Here is a 12823-nt window from a genome sequence, read left to right as displayed (position 1 = left end):
AATCATCTGGGGTAAGGGAAATACCCAACTTTATCCTGTCCCACCTATGAGAGAGGGAAAAAAAAAAGAACTGAAAAGCACTCATGAAGTTCACAGTTCTGAGGAATAGACAAGCTCACTAAAAGATTGAGCTCTAATCACAAATACAAAGAACTATATATTGTGGGACACAAAGTTGGTATTTGAAAGTAAATAACTCCCCTATATACTAGCAATAAACTAGTGGAATTTGAGATTAAAAACACAATATGATTGTGTTTTTATGAATATGAATATGAATCTCAACAGATAACCCTAAAATTTATATGGTTCCACAAAAGACCCCAAATAACAAAAGCAATCTTGAGAAAAGAGAACAAAGCCAAGGGAATCATGATCCCTGACTTTGGACTACACTACAAAGCTACAGTAATCCAAACAGTATGGTACTGGTATAAAAACATACACATAGATCAATGGAAGAGAATAGAGGCCCAGATATAAACCCATGCATATATGGTCAATTAATTTATGACAAAAGAAGCAAAAATATACAATGGGGAAAGGAAAATCTCTTCAATAAGCAGTGTTGAGAAAGCTGGACAGCTGCATGTAAAAGAATAAAATAAGAACATTTTCTTACACCAAATACAAAAATAAACTTGGAATGGATTAAAGACCTAAATGTAAGGCCAGAAACCATAAAACTCCTAAAATAAACACTCTTTAACATAAATCTTATCAATATTATTTTGGATTTGTCTCCTCAGGCAAAGGAAAAAAAAAACAAAGATAAACAAATTTAAAAGATTTTAAATTTAGTCAAATTTAAAAGATTTTGCACAGTGAAGGAAGCTATCAAAAAAGCAAAAATCCTTTTTATTTATTTATTTATTTTTTGCTGAATGGGATAAGATATTTGAAAATAATGTTTGATAAGGGGTTGATATCGAAAATACATACAGAGCTAATGTAACTCAATGTCAATAAAATAACCCAATTAAAAATGGAAAGAAGGAAAAATCATCTCTAGCTTCAATCTGCTGCTGGATAGGAACTAATCAGAGAGAGAGAGGTGGAAGACAGAGAAGAGGGCGTCCAGAGATTTCCTGATATCACCTCCACTCCAACTCTCTTTATACTTTCCATGCAAAAAGAATAATAGAAATAAGGAGGTGATGGGGTTTCCAAAAACAAAAATCGTAACCTTCAACCAACTGGAGAGGTCAAAAATCCCATCCACCACAACTCTCATTTTGAACGTAAAGTTGTACCACACACAATCAGGATGTTACTTAAGAGTGCTCTTAAAAGAATACAGGCTGTGTGGCTGACAGGGACTAGGTGCTCTGGCCGGGTGTCAGGCCTGTGCTTCTGAGGTGGGAAAGCCAAAGTGAGGACATTGGTCCACCAGAGAACTCCCAGTTCCACATAATATCAAATGGCAAAAGCTCTCCCAGAGATCTCCATCTCAATGCTAAGACTCAGCTCCACTCAATGACCAGCAAGCTACAGTGTTGGACACACTATGCCAAACAACAAGCAAGACAGGAACACAAGCCAAACCATTAGCAGGGAGACTGACTAAAGTCATAAGTCACAGGAACACCAACACACACCAAGAGATGCAGACCTACACACCAGAAAGACAAGATCTAACCTCATCCACCAGAACACAGGCACAAGTCCCCTGTAACAGGAAGCCTACACAATTCAATGAACCAACGTTAGTCACTGAGGGCAGAAACCAAAGACAATGGGAACTATGAACCTGCAGCCTGTGGAAAGGAGACCCCAAATACAATAGTTAAGCAAAATAAGAAGACAGAGAAACAACAGATGAAGGATCAAGGTAAAACCCATCAGAACAAAGGGATGAAGAGGAAATAGGCAGTTTACCTGAAAAAGAATTCAGAGTAATGATAATAAAGATGATCCAAAATCTTGGAAATAGAATACAGAAAATACAAGAAACATTTAACAAAGACTTAGAAGACATAAAGAGCAAACAAAAAATGATGAACAACACAATAAATGAAATTAAAAATTCTCTAGAAGGAATCAACAGCAGAATAACTGAGGCAGAAGAACGCATAAGTGACCTGGAATATAAAATAGTGGAAATAACTACTGCAGAGCAGAATAAAGAAAAAAAGAAAGAAACAATTGAGATCACTCTCAGAGACCACTGGGACAACAATAAATGTACCAACATTCAATTATAGGGGTCCCAGAATGAGAAGAGAAAAAGAAAAGGAGTGGGAAAATATTTGAAGAGATTATAGATGAAAACTTCCTTAATATGGGAAAAGAAATAGTGAATCAAGTCCAGGAAGAGCAGAGAGTCCCATACAGGATAAATCTAAGGAGAAACATGCCAAGACATATATTAATCAAACTATCAAAAACTAAATACAAAGAAAAATATTAAAAGGAGCAAGGGAAAAACAACAAATAACAGACAAGGGAATCCCCATAAGGTTAACAGCTGATCTTTCAGCAGAAACTCTGCAAGCCAGAAGGGAGTGGCAGGACACATTTAAAGTGATAAAAAGGAAAAACCTACAACCGAGATTTGTCTACCCAGGAAGGATCTTATTCAAATTTGATGGAGAAATTTAAAAACGTTACAGATGGGCAAAAGCTAGGAGAATTCAGCACCAGCAAACCAGCTTTACAACAAATGCTAAAGGAACTTCTCTACCCAGGAAACACAAGAGAAGGAAAAGACCTTCAATAACCAACACAAAACAATTAAGAAAATGGTAATAGGAGCATACATATCGATAATTACCTTAAATGTAAATGGGTTAAATACTCCACCAAAAGACTGGCTGAATGGATACAAAAACAAGAGCCATATATATGCTGTCTACAAGAGACCCACTTCATACCCAGGGAAACATACAGACTGAAACTGAGAGGATGGAAAATGATATTCCATGCCAATGGAAGTCAAAAGAAAGCTGGTATAGCAATTCTCATACCAGACAAAATAGACTTCAAAATAAAGACTATAACAAGAGACAAAGAAGAACACTACATAATGATCAAGGGATCAATCCAAGAAGAAGATATAACAATTGTAAGTATTTATGCACCCAACATAGGGGAAACAAAACACAGAAGGCAAATGATAACAGCCATACAAGGGGAAATTGATAGTAACAAAATAATAGTAGGGGACTTTAAGCCCCACCTTCAGCAATGGACAGACCATCCAAAACGAAAATAAATAAGGAAACTCAAGCTTTAAAAAACGCATTAAACAAGATGGATTTAATTGACATTTATAGGACATTCCATCAAAAAACAACAGAATACACATTCTTCTCAAGTACTCATGGAACCTTCTTCAGGATAGATCATATCTTGGGTCACAAAACAAGTGTTGGTAAATTTAAGAAATTTGAAATTGTATCAAGTATCTGTTCTAACCACAACACTATGAGACTAGATATCAATTACAGGAAGAACGCTGTAAGTAAGAAAAAAAAAACCATAAACAAATGGAGGCTAAATGATACACTACTAAATAACCAAGAGATCACTGAAGAAATTAAAGAAGAAATCAAAAATATCTAGAAACAAATGACAATGAAAACATGATGAAACAAAATCTATGGGCTGTAGCAAAAGCAGTTCTAAAAGGGAAGTTTATAGCAATACAATCCTACCTCAAGAAACAAGAAACAACTCAAATAAACAACATAACCTTACACCTGAAGCAATTAGAGAAAGAACAAAAAAACCCCACAAAGTTAGAAGAAGGAAATAAATCAAAAATATCAGATCAGAAATAAATGAAAAAAAGGAAGGAAACAATAGAAAATATCAATAAAACTAAAAGCTGGTTATTGGAGAAGATATATAAACTTGATAAAACATTAGCCAGACTCATCAAGTAAAAAAGGGAGAAGACTTAAATCAATAGAATTAGAAATGAAAAAGGAGAAGTAAAACTGACACTGAAGAAATACAAAGGATCATGAGAGATTACTACAAGCAACTATATGCCAATAAAATGGACAACCTGGAAGAAATGATCAAATTCTTAGAAAAGCACAATTTTTCAAGACTGAACCAGAAAGAAATAGAAAATATAAACAGACCAATCACAAGCACTGAAATTGAAACTGTGATTAAAAATCTTCCAACAAACAAAAGCCCAGGACCAGATGGTTTAAAAGGTGAATTCTATCAAAGATTTAGAGAAGAGCTAACACCTATCCTTCTCAAACTCTTCCAAAATATAGCAGAAGTGGGAACACTCCCAAACTCATTCTATGAGGCCACCATCACCCTGATACCAAAAGCAAAGATGTCACAAAAAAGAAAACTACAGGCCAATATCACTGATGAACATAGATGCAAAAATCCTCAACAAAATACTAGCAAACAGAATCCAACAGCACATTAAAAGGATCATACACCATGATAAAGTGGAGTTTCTCCCAGGAATGCAAGGATTCTTCAACATATGCAAATAAATCAATGTGATAAACCATATTGACAAATTGAAGGATAAAAAACATATGATCATGTCAATAGTTGCAGAAAAAGCTTTCAGCAAAATTCAACACCATTTATGGTAAAAAGCCTCCTGGAAGGAGGTAGAGAGGGAACTTACTTCAACATAATAAAGGCCATATGTGACAAATCCACAGTCAACATTGTTCTCAATGGTGAATAACTGAAACCATTTCCTCTAAGATCAGGAATGAGACAAGGTTGTGCACTCTCACCACTATTATTCAACAGAGTTTTGGAAGTTTTAGCCACAGAAATCAGAGAAGAAAATGAAATAAAATGAATCCAAATCAGAAAAGAAGAAATAAATCTATCACTGTTTGCAGATGACATGATAATATACATAGATAATCCTAAAGGTGCTACCAGAAAACTACTAGAGCTAATCAATGAATTTCCTAAAGTAGCATGATACAAAATTAATTTACAGAAATCTCTTGCATTCCTATACATTAATGATGAAAAATCTGAAAAAGAAATTAATGAAACATTCCCATTTACCATTGCAAGAAAAATAATAAAATACCTAGGAATAAACCTACCTAAGGGAACAAAAAACCTGTATGCAGAAAACTATAAGACACTGTTGATAGAAACTAAAGATGATACAAACAGATGCACCATGTGCTTGGACTGGAGGAGTCAACATTGTGAAAATGATTATATTACCCAAAGCAATCTATAAACTCAATGCAATCCCTATCAACCTACCAATGGCACTTTTCACAGAACTAAGATAAAAAATTTCACAGTTTATATGGAAACACAAAGGACCCTGAATAGCCAAAGCGGTCTTGAGAAAGTAAAACAGAGCTGGAGGAATCAAGCTCTTGCACATCAGACTATAATACAAAGCTACAGTAATCAAGACAGTATGGTGCTGGCACCAAAACAGAAAGATAGATCAATGGAACAGGATAGAAAGCCCAGAGATAAACCCATGCACATATGGTCACCTTATTTTTGATAAGGAGACAAGAATATACAGTGGAGAAAAGACAGCCTCGTCTATAAGTGGTGCTGGGAAAACTGGGCAGCTACATGTAAAAGAATGAAATTAGAACACTCCCTAACACCATACACAAAAATAAACTCAAAATTGATTAAAGACTTTAATGTAAGGCCAGACTCTATAAAACTCTTATAGGAAAACATAGGCAGAACACTCTATGACATAAATCACAGCAAGATCCTTTTTGACCCACCTCCTAGAGAAATGGAAGTAAGAACAAAAATAAACAAATTGGACCTAATGAAACTTAGAAGCTTTTGCAAAGCAAAGGAAACCATAAAAAAGGTGAAAAGACAACTCTCAGAATGGAAGAAAATGCAAATGAAGCAACTGACAAAGGATTAATCTCCAAAATTCACAGGCAGCTCATGCAGGTCAATACCAAAAACACAAACAGCCCCTTCCAAAAATGGGTAGAAGACCTAAACAGACATTTCTCCAAAGAAGATAGACAGATTGCCATCAAACACATGAAAGAATGCTCAACATCACTAATCATTAGAGAAATGTAAATGAAAATTACAATGAGGTATCACCTCACACCAGTCAGAATGGCCATTATCAAAACATCTACAAACAATAAATGCTGGAGAGGGTGTGGTGCAAAGGGAACCCTCTTGCACTGTTGGTGGGAATGTAAATTGATAGAGTCACTATGGAGAACTGTATGGAGGTTCTTTAAAAAACTAAAAACAGAACTACCATATGACTCAGCAATCCCAATACTGGGCATATACCCTGAGACAACCATAATTCAAAAAGAGTCATGTACCACCAATGTTCATTGCAGCTTTATTTACAATAGCCAGGACGTGGAAGCAAAGTAAGTGTCCATCAGCAGATGAATGGATAAAGAATATGTGGCACATGTATACAATGAAGTATTATTCAGTCATAAAAAGAAATAAAATAGAGTTTTTTGTAGTGAGCTGGATGGACCTAGAATCTGTCATACAGAGTGAAGTATATCAGAAAAATAAAAACAAATACCATATGCTAACACACATATATGGAATCTAAAAAAAATAAAAGAAATAAATGATTCTGAAGAACCTAGGGACAGGAAAGGAATAGAGACACAGACGTAGGGAATGGACTTGAGGACATGGGGAGGGGGTAGGGTAAGCTGGGCCAAAGTGAGAGAGTGGCATGGACATATGTACAAAACCATATATAAAATAGATAGCTAGTGGGAAGCAGCTGCATAGCACAGGGAGATCATCCTGGTGCTTTGTGAACACCTAGAAAGGTGGGACATGGAGGGTGGGTGGGAGACCCAAGGGGGAAGAGATATGGGTATATATATATATATATATAATTCACTTTGTTATAAACAGAAACTAACACAGCATTGTAAAGCAATTATACTCCAATAAAGATGTTAAAAAATGGGAAGAAGATCTGAATAGACATTTTTCTAAAGAAGACATATAGATGGCCAACATGCATATGAAAAGATGCTCAACATCACTAGTCATCAGTGAAATCAAAATCAAAATCTCAATGAGATATCATTTCATATCAGTCAGAATGGCCATTGTCAAAAAGCCAATAAATGTTTCCAAGGAGCTGAAAATAATGAACCCTAGTACAATTTGTTGGAAGTGTAAATTAGTGTAGCCTCTATGGAAGAGAGTATGGAGGTTCCTCAAAAATATTAAAATAGAACTACCATATGCCTCAGACCTCCATTGCTGTGAATATATATCAAGTAAATGAAAACACTAATTCAAAAATATATATGCACTCCAATGTTTATAGGAGAATTATTTCCAATAGTCAGGATAGGGAAACAACCTAAGTGTCCATCAACAGATGAGTGGATTAAGAAGATGTGGTATATATACACAATGGAATATTACTTAGCCATGAAAAAGAATGACATTTTACTATTTGAAACAACATGGATGAAACTGGAGGGTATTATGCTAAGTGAAATAAATCAGAGAGAGAAAGACAAATAATGTATGTTTTCACTTATATGTGGAACCTAAAAAATAAAACAAATGAATAAATATAACAAAACAGAAACAGCCTCACAGATGTAGAGAATAAACTAGTGGTTATCGGTGGGGAGTATGGTAGCAGAGGGTCAAGATATGGAAGGAGATTAAGAAATACAAACTACTAGGTATAAAATAAATGAGATGAAAGGAATGTGCAGCACAAGGTATATAGCCAATATTTTATATTAAATTGAGTATAATCTATAAAAATATTGAATCACCATGTTGTTAAACTAATATAATATTGTAAATCAACAATATTATATTAACTATATTATAGTTAATATACTATACTTCAATCTACACTGTATTCAATCAACTGTACTTCAATAGAAAAACCCAATACAATGTGTATCTCCCAAATTTATTAGATATAAATTTAACAAAATATGTATAAGATCTACTTAAGGAAAACTACAAAACTTTGATGAAAGAAATCAAAGAAGAACTAAATAAATTGGGAAATATTTCATGTTTGTGGATAAGAAGACTCAGTATTGTCAAGATGTTAGTTGTTCTTAACATGATCTGTAGATTCAATGCAATTTTAATCAAAATGCCATTGAGTTATTTTGTGAATATTGACAAACTGATTCTAGCGTTTACATCAAGAGGCAGAAGATCCAGAGTAGCCAAACGATGTCAAAGGAAAGAATGAAGTTGGAGGATTGACATTACTTAAGTTCAAGACTTATTATAAACCTACAATAATCAAGACAGGGTGGTATTGGTAAAACAAAACAGAACAAAAAAACCCCAAATAGATCAATGAAACAGAATAGAGATCCCAGAAATAGACCCCCATAAATATAGTCAACTGATCATTGAAAAAGGAGCAAAGGAAATACAATGGAGCAAAGATAGTCTTTTCAGCAATTAATTCTGGAACATGCAAAACAGTGAATCTAAACACATAGAAACAGACAATACATCCTTCAGAAAAATTAATTCAAAATAGATTATAGACCTAAAACTAAAATGCAAAAGTATAATACTCCTAGAACATAAGAGAAAACTTAGAACAAACTTGGATGTGGCAATGATTTTAGATATACCACAAAAGCATGATTCCTGAAAATCTTTATTGATAAACTGAACATCTTTAAAATTAAAAAATTCTGCTCTGTGAAAGACACTGTCAAGAGAATAAGAAGACAAACCACAGACTGGGAGAAAATACATGCAAATGACATATCTGATAAAGGACAATTATCTAAAATATATAAAGACCTCTTAAATCTCAACAATGATAACATGAATGACCTGATTAAAAAATGGATGAGCAAGAGACCTGAACAGACACCTCACCAAAGAAGATGGCAAATAAGCATATAAAAATATGTTCAACATAATATGTCATTAGGGAGTTGCAAATTAAAATGAGATACCACTACATACCTATTAGAATCCCAAAATCCAATACCCTGACAACACTCAGTTTTGGCAAAGATGTGGCTCAGTGGGAACTCTCATTCCTTGCTGTTATGAATGCAAAATGGTGCATTCCCTTTGGAAGACAGTTTGACAGTTCCTTAAAAAAGTAATCACACTCTTACCATACAATCTAGCAATTATGCTCCTTGGTATTTACCCAAAGGATTTGAAAACTTATGTTCACACAGAAACCTGCGCAAGAATGTTTATTGAAGCTTTATTTACAATTGCCAAAACTAGGAAGCAACCAAGATGTCATTCAGTAGATGAATTGATAAATTAACTGTGGTATATCCAGACAATAAAATTTTATTCAATGCTAAAAAGAAGTAAGCTATCAAGCCATAAAGAGACATGGATAAACTTTAATTACATATTACTAAGTGAAAGAAGCTAATCTGAAAAGCCTACATACTGTAAAATTCCAAAAATATAACATTCTGGAAAAGGCAGAATTGTAGAGACAGTAAAAGGATCAGTGGTTACCACTGATAAGTAGGGATAAGTAGGTGAAACACAGAGGATTTTTAGGGCAGTGAAACTACTCTATATAATATTACAATGGTGAATGCTTGTCATCATACACTTCTCACAATACTAATAGTGAATCCTAATATAAACTATAAACTTCAGAAGTTAAGGATGTGCCAATGTAGGTCCATTGATTTTAACAAGTGTACCACTCTGGTGCAGTATTTTGATAGGGAGTCTGTGCATGTGTGGGGGCAGGGATGTATGGGAAATCTTTCTCTTTCTCTTAATTTTGCTGTGAACCTAAAACTTCTCTAAAATTAAAGTCTATGAAAAAACTCATATGGCCAAACAAAGGGGCCAATGTTGAAGAAAGAAAAAGAAAAATACTCTACCACATATTAAAACTTATAATAAACCTTCAATATTTAATACTGGAATTGGTATAATGATGGATAATTAATACAGTGGACAGAATAGAGAGCCCAGAAACAGCCCATGCATAAATTGACTTACAACATAAAACTCCTAGAACAAAGACAGCGCTGCAAAAGAGTTGGAAGGTCATTCTTCCCCATAAATTGTGTTGGTTCAACTAGATAGCCATAACAAAAATTTTAAAAAAGAGGCTTGAAACCTAGTATAGGCTGACAAAATCATAAACCTCAGTGTTGTAAATCTAAATGTGAAAGATAAAACAAAAAATATTGTAAAATATGTGAGAATATCCTCATGAACTTGGGATGGATAAAGATTTCTCAAATAGGTTATAATAAACTATAATTGTAAATTAAAAATTTTACAAAGTAAACTAGGTTAAAACTGAGAATTTCTGATCATGGAAAGACAACTTTAAGAAAGTAAAAAAGAAAATTACAAGAGCAGGAAAGGTTACTAGGCAACACAAAAATATATAAAGAATTTCTTCCTATTATTAAGGAAAGTACTGACAATCCAGAAAAAAAAAATGGGCAAGAGAGTCAAGCACTTTACAAGAGAGAGTAGCTGAATAATCAATAAATATATGATGCAGTGCTTCAACTCATTAGTCAACAGAGAAATGCAAATTAAAACTGCAATGAGATACCATTATACACCTATCAAAATAGCTGGTAGGACTGTAAACTGGTATATCCACTTTGAAAAACTATTGATATTTTCCACAAAATTTATATATACATATATATTATGACCTTTTAATTCCCTCTTAGGTATATATCCAACAGAAAAGTGTGCACGTGTGTAGCAATAGACAAGTACAAGAATATTCACGGTAGCACAATGCTTAATATCCCCAAACTGGAAACATACCTAATGTTTATCAAGAGTATAATGGATACATTAATCTTGTATATTTACAATTGATTCCTCAACAGCAATTCAAATGAAAGGGGCCAATGTTGAAGAAAGCAATGATATTGCTACATGCAAGAAAAGTGTGAATCCCACATTTATATAAAATTCTAAAAATAGGCAAATCTGATACATGCTATTAGAAGACAGGAGAGTAGTTAACTCTAGTGAGATGAGAATTCTGATTGGGAGAGGCCAGGAACGGAGCCCTAGATATTGATAACATTCAAGTTTTTGATCTGGTGGTATTTTCACTTTGTGACAATTCATTGAGCCATTCACATATGAATTGTGCATTTTTCTCTTTACAAGTTTTATTTTAACTAAAAAGTTAAAGAAATGAAGCAAACCAATTTTATAAAGGTTATTTTTTATTGGCTCAGTCAGTATTGAGCAACTAATCAATTAACAAATGCCCTATTATACCATCATCATCATCATTAAACTATTGGTAACCTGGGCAGTATCAATACTTCATTTGAAAAATAACTACAAATCAGATTTTCTGTCCTCCTGAAGTATAGTGAGGGGCAAAATCATAACATAATTTTAAAATTTCCACCTAATTCTATTACTTTCAAATTCCTACTATTGCATAAAAGTCTACATGATATAACCCAGTGCTACATCTCTGACAAGTTTTCTTATCATTCTTCCACTTGTTCACTCCTCTCCAGCCACACTGGCCTTCCAACTTTTCCTCAAATGCTTCTTGTTTTTCCTTCCATCTGTAATGTACTTCACTCACATACCCAAATGCCTGGCTCTTTCACTTCATTCAGATTTCTGCTCCAATATTACCTTAGAGCAGACTTTTTGATTATCCTATCCAAAGTAGCACTTTGTTTCTGTTTCCATAGCCTACTTAATTTTTTCATTGTAACACTTATTACTGCCTTAACTTTTATTACATATTTATTTACTATTTTTAAAAATCCCTTTCAAATATATATTCAAGGGGCAGGAATTTTGTTCCCTTTTTTTTTTTTTTTTTTGGCCAATTGGCTTGAGGGATCTTAGTTCCCTGACCAGAGATCGAACCCACACACTTGACAGTGAAAGTGTGGACTCCTAACCACTAGACCACAAGGGAATTCCCTGGAACTTTTTTCTTTTAATTGCTACATCTTTAGCACCCAGAACAATTTCCAATACATATTTGGTGCTCAGTTATTTAAAAGGGTGAATGAGTGAATTATTCCCTTTCAGTAAGGGCCAATGGAACACCACATACACAAATTATTTTGTTCATTTGTGATAATTTATTTGAACTAACAACACCAGACATTGGTAAACTTGGTGTTAATCTACCTTTGGTTTATTTGGGCTATCTTAAACTCCAAAACCAGACTTGACCATCTTCCTCCTTTATCCTTCTGTGCATATGCTATTGAATTGCACAGCCCCTGGTGAGGAAACATTAAACAAACAGAAGCAGGGTTGCTATGCTGTTAAAGCCAGAAGTACATCATTCATTATGTGAATAAAATACACAGAGAATAAAGTAGTCACAGAGTAATGGGAGTTTTATTCTCTCTCTATTCCATTTCACTCCCTCTCTATTTTGCCTATGTTATGAAATGATGCTCCCACCACTGGCTGATAAATGTTGATTAATCTGATGGAGAGTTGGATTTGTTAGCGTGCAAAAGCAATGTAAATAAATCGAGCAGGTGAACTGGAGTTCAAGTGTCACTTCTGAGATTAAAGGGCCTGTATGGCCCTCCAAGCTCACTTATTACAATCAGGATGCATGCTTTTCTTGTAAACAGACTAATCCTCTTCAAGTAGTTCAATAGAATTCCTCTTGTGTTGTCTACAACTGCCTCTCCCTTCAGCAAGTTTCGTCTCTTGGGAACTGCCTATGTTGTCAATATTTGTTTCTCTTCCAGGGACTGGTAGTTGTGGGAGGGAGGCTAGAGAAAGTAGATAGGTCAGTTTTTCTTTTTGGAAGCCATCCAGTCAGCCAGTCAATGGTACACTTATAATATACAAGACTCTGATTATAATATACAAAACTCTGAGCTAATGCTTGCAG

This window comes from Tursiops truncatus, chromosome 13 (genome assembly GCF_011762595.2).
Source record: "Tursiops truncatus isolate mTurTru1 chromosome 13, mTurTru1.mat.Y, whole genome shotgun sequence".
NCBI lineage: Eukaryota > Metazoa > Chordata > Mammalia > Artiodactyla > Delphinidae > Tursiops > Tursiops truncatus.
This window is presented reverse-complemented; position numbering follows the sequence as displayed.